The sequence below is a fragment of the Nanorana parkeri genome, unplaced genomic scaffold, assembly GCF_000935625.1.
Source record: "Nanorana parkeri isolate BGI_ZX_2015 unplaced genomic scaffold, ASM93562v1 scaffold26, whole genome shotgun sequence".
Classification (NCBI taxonomy): domain Eukaryota; kingdom Metazoa; phylum Chordata; class Amphibia; order Anura; family Dicroglossidae; genus Nanorana; species Nanorana parkeri.
In genome coordinates, this window is record NW_017306294.1 from 2413434 (window position 1) to 2420385 (window position 6952).

The following is a 6952-nucleotide window of genomic DNA, read 5'->3' on the forward strand; positions in this document are numbered from 1 at the left end:
TTGCAAAGTATTTTAGATGTCCTGAATTTTCTACTTCTCTGGTCTGGGACACCATCATCAAAGAGTTAGAACACTAATGGTTTCAATGTAAGAACTTGTCACTAAAAAGAGGAAATATACCAAAATGTGAGAAGACAGAAAAGAGAAACTAGAGAGAATCATATGGTGAATGAGATTGTGTGGGGAAGAGATACATCCTCATCTACTGTTTATCATTGCATTCTACAAGACCTCCAACATTTCAGCAGCCACACCCCAGGTTTTTTTTGCACCTTTGTGACACCGCTGACTTTAAGAACAACCATTCATATTCAGATATTTTTTAACTTAATAAGGGTGATTTACTAAAGGAGTTGAAAATGTTCACACAATAAACTCTGTGAATATTAAGTTCAATTATTCAAACATCTGAAAACCAAATGCCCCCTCCCCAGACAATGTGCCCCCCTCCCCACCAAACCCCCCCAATGGAGAATGCCAACCAACAAACATAGATTGCTGAGATCTGTAGTCTTCTATAGCTGGTTGCCATCCTCTATTACTGTATAATCATTAATTATACAGCAATGGAGAATGGCAACTGTCTACAGAGAACTACAGATCCTATCAAGCCATGATTACACAGCAATTATACAGGAGTGCATGCAAATCTCACCAGGGCTGCATTTGGGTCTCAGCAGGGCTGAGTTTAGGTCTCCGCAGGGCTGAGTTTAGGTCTCCCCAGGGCTGCATTTGGGTCTTACGAGGGCTGAGTTTGGATCTTACCAGGACTGCGTTTGGATCTGAGCAGGGATGTGTGCTGGTCTCAGCAGGGATGCATGCAAGTCTCACCAGGGATGCATTTGGGTCTCACCAGGGATGCATTTCGGTCTCGCCAGACCTGCGTTTGGGTCTCAACAGGGCTGCGTGCAGATCTCAGCAGTGATGCATGCAGATCTCACCAGGAATGCATGCAGGTCTCACCAGGGATGCATGTGGGTCTCACCAGGGCTCTATGGGTGGGTGCTAGGCTCTCCAGGGCTCTGCATGCGGTTTCTGGGCTCTCTAGGGCTGAAAGGATGGGATCTGGGCTTGTGCCAGGCTCTAGGGCTGTGCTGGTGGGTGGGGATGTCCTGTGCTGTGCCGGCCTTGGGAAGGAGGAGGAGGCAATCAAAGAAAGCTGCCTGAGGTCCCCAGCAAGCTCAGGACCTCAGGCAGCCGAACTTCCTCAAAAATGTATAGGGCCAGTATCGGTTGTGCTGCCCCCTTACTCCCTACTGCCCCAAGGCAGGAGTTAGCCATCTTTTTTTGGGGGGGGATGCTCTTTCCTTAAAGGAACTATTAAGTGCTGAAGGGCACATGGGGTAATATCAGCTTGGCAGTGGGCCTTGTACTTCCTGGTCCTAAAACCATGGGATTGCAGTATGCATGACTGATGTGCATGGATAGTAATAATAATTCAGTAAGAAAAGCAGTTAAAAAAACAAACAGATTAAAGACCACATATGTCCCGTTTGACAGTCCTTATACTGACTGTCTAAACAGTCTAAACAGACCATATCTCTTTTTTTCTTAGCCATGATAAAAGTTGTGCTTCACTTCCATTTCTTATTGCATTGTTAATCTTGTGGGGCCCAGGAAATCTCCTGCACTGTGCCCCAGAGCTGTCAGACCATGAGGCCATGACAGAAGCCACAGCTGAGGGAATATTACATCACAGGAGGGAGAGCTAGGGAATCAACAATTTCTGAAGTGGACAATTTCCCTAAGAACTTTAGAAGCCCACTATTGGCCAAATACATACAATATTAAAAAAAAGGAAATCGGGAACTGTAAGTACATGAAATTCTAAGTAAATCTGTGCTGGCAACAAAAAAAATTTCCGGCAATGACTGGGTTTTTTTAAGCTCTAAGTTTGACCCTTAACCGTAGAACTAACCTAAGATCAACCATACTTCTGTTGATAATAGCGAAAATGAATGTTTATAGAAATTCATTCAGAGGCAGTTGCACTGTATATTTGTGGATAGCTTTTTTTTTACATAGCATCAATGCTTTTCTTTGTCATTCTCTGCATGACATTCTAGGATTCTGGGATTGAGAAACATTGCAATGCTGCAATCCCCTTGTGCTATGGGACAGTACAGTGTGTAATAGAGACAGATTATCAATTAATTCTCTGCATACTCATACATATGCAAAAATATGCCTAACACCACATTAAAACAGAAAAACATTTAATTAAGTGCAGAATACAATAGACTGATCATCCATGCCAAGGTTGCCCTCTTCTGGTCAGCACTGCACTAGTTACAAAATATAAAAAATTCTGTTTGTTCTATACTTATACTATATGATTAACATGTGCCTGATACAGAAACTGGTGGAAAAAAACCTGTAGCTGTTGAAAAGAGCAACAAAACAAGGCCTGTACATAAAATGAAAAGGTTCCTACTCATATCTTGACAACTACCCGTCCTCGAACCTTGACATTTTTTGCCTCTGACAAAGTTGGAAGGTATGTGCACTGAGAAAAGAAAAAGGAAAGATTGGTGCTCCTTTGAATTTTTTAACAAGCTGCAAAAAAATTATCTTTGCACACAATGACAATAAATTGTAATGATTTGGACCCCTTGACAGCTCTATTTCTGCAACCATAACTCCAGGTCTGACTGGCTTTTTCATCAATCCAAAACTGCCTTTGCTCCATGGAATTCAATACCTAAACAATGCTCACTCCTATAATTACCAAAAATGTAAACTTGTCCACAGACAATTGTTCATGTAGTCTCCGATCCCCCCACAAACGTTCCAAAGTGATTCGGCACCTAGCCAAACTAAAAGCAGATATTGCATTACTACAGGAGACCCACCTCCCCGGCTCAGACTTGAGGTATTGGGATGGAGAGGTGTTTGGTTCTTTCTCCGAGGGCAGAAAAGCAGGCATGGCTATACTATTCAGAAAAACATTGACGCTTCAAATTACTAGCTCATTTAATGACAGGGTCGCCAGAGCACAGTTCACTTCCGCATATACGATGCTGACTATGTCATTTATAACATTTACGCCCCAAATGCACCAACGCGGGCCTTTTTCAAGGAAATCGTCACTTTCATTAGCCAAGTGTGCTCAACAAATGCTATAGTGGGAGGTGACATGAACTCGGTTGTGTCTGCCTTGGAGGATAGGCGATCGGCCAAGCGCATGGAGGCCCCCAGATCCCCAGCTACCCCATCGGCCCTATTACAGTTCCAGGAACTGCTATCATCGAAGGAAGTCTGGCGATTACATCACCCTGAGTCAGGCCCGTCTTTAACCCTTTCGCTGCCAAGCCCTCCGGAACATTTTTCAAATCAGCTGGCCAAATCTGAATAAACCAGGGCTCTGTAAGGTTTCACCAGGGCTCTCACCAGCCTGGTTAGACCCCTCAGAGCCCTGGTGAGACCCTAGAGAGCCCTGGTTTAACCAGGCCTCTGTGGGGTCTACCCAGGGCTCTGTAGGGTCTCGCCAGCCCTAGTTAAACCCCACAGAGCCCTGTTGGGACCCTACAAAGCCCTGGTGAGACCCTATAGAGCCCTGGTTTAACCAGGCCTCTGTGGGGTCTACCCAGGGCTCTGTAGGGTCTAACCAGCTTGGTTAGACCACACAGAGCCCTGGTGGGAGCCCACAGAGCCCTGGTGAGATCCCAAAGAGCCCTGGTTAAACCAGGGCTCTGTAGGGTCTAACCAGCTTGGTTAGACCACACAGAGCCCTGGTGGGATCCCACAGAGCCCGGGTGAGATCCCAAAGAGCCCTGGTGGGATCCCAAAGAGCCCTGGTTAAACCAGGGCTCTATAGGGTCTCACCAGGGCTTTGTAGGGTCCCAACAGGGCTCTGTGGGGTTTAACTAGGGTTGGTGAGACCCTACAGAGCCCTGGGTAGACCCCACAGAGGCCTGGTTAAACCAGGGCTCTGTAGGGTCTCACCAGCACCAGGGTTCTGTAGGGTCTCACCAGGGCTATGTGGGGTCTCAACGGCCTGGTTAGACCCCTCAGAGCCCTGGTGAGACCCCACAGAGCTCTGGTTAAACTAGGGCTCTGTGGGGTCTCACCAGGGCTGGTAAACCCCACAGAGCCCTGGTGAGAACATACAAAGCCCTGGTTTAACCAGGGCTCTGTGAGGGCTCACCAGGGCTCTGTGGGGACTGGTTAGACCACACAAAGCCTGGTAAAACCCCACAGAGCCCTGGTTAAGCCAGGGCTCTGCAGGGTCTCACCATGGCTCTGTAGGGTCTCGCCAGGGCTCTGTAGGGACTAACCAGCTTGGTTAGACCCCCACTGGGCCCTGGTGAGATCCCAAAGAGCCCTGGTGAAATCCCAAAGAGCCCTTCAGAGCTCTATAGGGTCTCATCAGGACTTTGTAGGGTCCCAACAGGGCTTTGTGGGGGTTTAACCAGGGCTGGTGAGACCCCACAGAGCCCTGGTGAGACCCCGCAAAGGCCTGGCTAAACCAGGGCTCTGTGGGGGCCTCACCAGGGTAGCAGTCCTGTGGGGGGTCTCACCAGGGCACTGTGGGGTCTAACCAGCCTTGTTAGACCCCACAGAGCCCTAGTGAGACCCCACAGGGCCCTGGTTATGCCAGCGCTCTCCACAACGCTCTCCTCAGGGCTCTCCAGGCCGCCACCCACCAGTACTTTGCTGGCCGTGTCTCGGGGGCGGAAGCTGGCAGGAGCATGCCAGCTCCATCTGCTGCTGAAGATAAACTCCAAACTCCAAGCCAGAGGCCCTCGTGTTGTGGATGGGAGGGGTGAGGTCTCTTCTCATTGGCTGGTGGCAGAGCTCCAGAAGACCGAGTGGAGGGACTGTACAGACGATCGAGGAAACGTATGAGCGCTCAGCCCTGTCACTGTCAAACTGAGAGTCTCAGTTTGACAGCGGCAGGGCTGAGAGCGCACAACGTTACCTGACTGCGAGCAAGGTAATGTGCTGTTCCGACAGGGCAAACAAGGCGCCCCTATTATTCATAGGGGCGTCGGGCCCCTATGAATAATAGGGGCCCGACGCTGAAGTGCTGTCCTCTGCAAAGGCTCCCCACCTCAGCGTCGAGCCCCTATTATTCAGCCTTGGGCACCAGCTGCTTGCTGCTACTGTGCTGGTGCAGAATCAGCACAGTAGCAGCAAGCAGGTGGTGCCAAAGGCTGAATAGGGGTCCGACGCTGGGGTGAGGGCGAGGGAAGCCTTTGCAGAGAACAGCTGCTGTCCTCTGCAAAGGCTTGCCCTACCCTCACCCCAGGGTCGGGCCCCTATTCAGTCTTGGACACCAGGCCAGCTGCTTGCTTTTACTGTGGTGATCTCTGCAGAAACGTCGGCTATATAAACTAAGCTGCTGTGCTGTCCCCCCCAGCCCCAGGCCAGACACCAAGCCTCAATTGCTGCTATCCCCCCAGCCAGCCCCAGACTCATCTCACTCAGCAGCTGCTGCTGTTCCCTTCCCCCCCAGCTCCAGATCATTGCTGGCTTACCTTATCAGTGCAGTGACTTGACTACACACAGGCTCTGCCGCTCAGCCTCCAGCTGTGAGAGCTCCGCGGCTGCCCCTGAGGAAAAAAAACCCTTCCTGCATGTGGGCAGGAAGGTACCAAAACATCACATTAGATGGGGGGTTTGGGATGTACCAACTGTTCCGTGCGAGTCGTACGGAACAGTTGGTACGTCTCAACCCCCCCATCTAATGTGATGTTTTGGTACCTTCCTGCCCACATGCAGGAAGGTTTTTTTTTTCTGTGCTGATTCTACAGTACAACCACGGTGGGCAGCGGGCTCAAGGGGCAGCTGCTTTGGGCCCCACAACCATGACAGGGCCCGGGGCAAGTGCCCTCCGTGCCCTGCGTTAAAGACGGCCCTGCCCTGAGTGAAGGGAATACACCCATTGTTCACATGTCCATGCTTCCTTATCCCGCATCGACTACTTATTTTGTTCTCCGTCCTTACTTCCCAAAGCGACCAGACCTATCATCAATGATATTGTTATTTCTGCCCCCATGCCCCCATAGAACTGACGATCCAATCTACATTGCCCAGGGGGGATGCTAGGATCTGGAGATTCCCCTCCCATCTGCTTAAAGACCACCTATTCCAATGCTTCCTCAGCGTAGGCTGGGGTGAATATTCAGAAACCAACCAGGGCTCGGTCACCTCCCCTATTTCATATTGGGAATCAAGCTGTACATGATTGGATATGTAAAGTGAACACTACAATTTATTGAGTGAAGATTCTTAACTCTCTTACTAAATCAGCCTTATTGACTGGAATACATTAAGGGGTCTATTCACTAAGCTGCCGAAGGATCTAGCCGTAGCTTCGGCTGATCCTTCGGCTGGCTTCAGACCCAGGACCCCTTCGGTTCAGTAGAACCGAAGGTCTACTGTACTGGCTATTCAGTATAGCGCGTACAGCTCCCGAAGTTGGCCAAGCGGCTTAGTCGAGCCGATCTGTTTTTTTTTCCCCTGACATGGAGCCGCTGGCTGCCCTCAGTCAGAAAAGTCAGAAAAAACAAACAAACACCATAGGAATGCATAGCTAGATTCATATTGGCTATTTCACTTAGCAATAGCCAATAGCAAACAAGCTATTGCACCCGCCCACTGCTGCTGTCAATCAGCAGAGGGGGACCTGCAGTTCTCCATCAGGTCCCCCGCTGGTGATTGACAGCAGCAGAGGGCGGGTGCAGTAGCTAGGCTGCTATTGGCGAAATAGCCAATAGGAATCTAGCTATGCATTCCTATGGTGTGTTCGTTTAAAAAAAAATTTGGGGGGGACGGCAGCAGAACCGCTGTCGTACTCCTTCTGCACTTCGGGTCAGCCAAACATGCTGAGCATGTTCGGCCGACCCGAAGCCACACGAAGCCACCCAATGTATGGCTGATTTCAGCCGATATACGGCTGAAATCAGCCGTACAAGCCTGAAGTGAATAGCCGAACAGCGTTCGGCTC

General features: G+C 49.8%; 1 long non-coding RNA gene across 1 annotated transcript in view; it reads right to left on the minus strand.

Moving 5' to 3' along the window:
• Nucleotides 1–986: 986 nt before the first annotated feature.
• The window catches only part of LOC108794881, a 15271-nt gene continuing 9305 nt past the window's right edge, over nucleotides 987–6952 (minus strand). The window contains exon 3 of the long non-coding RNA XR_001941725.1: nucleotides 987–1089. This is a non-coding gene — a long non-coding RNA (uncharacterized LOC108794881). The remainder of the gene's footprint in view (nucleotides 1090–6952) is intronic.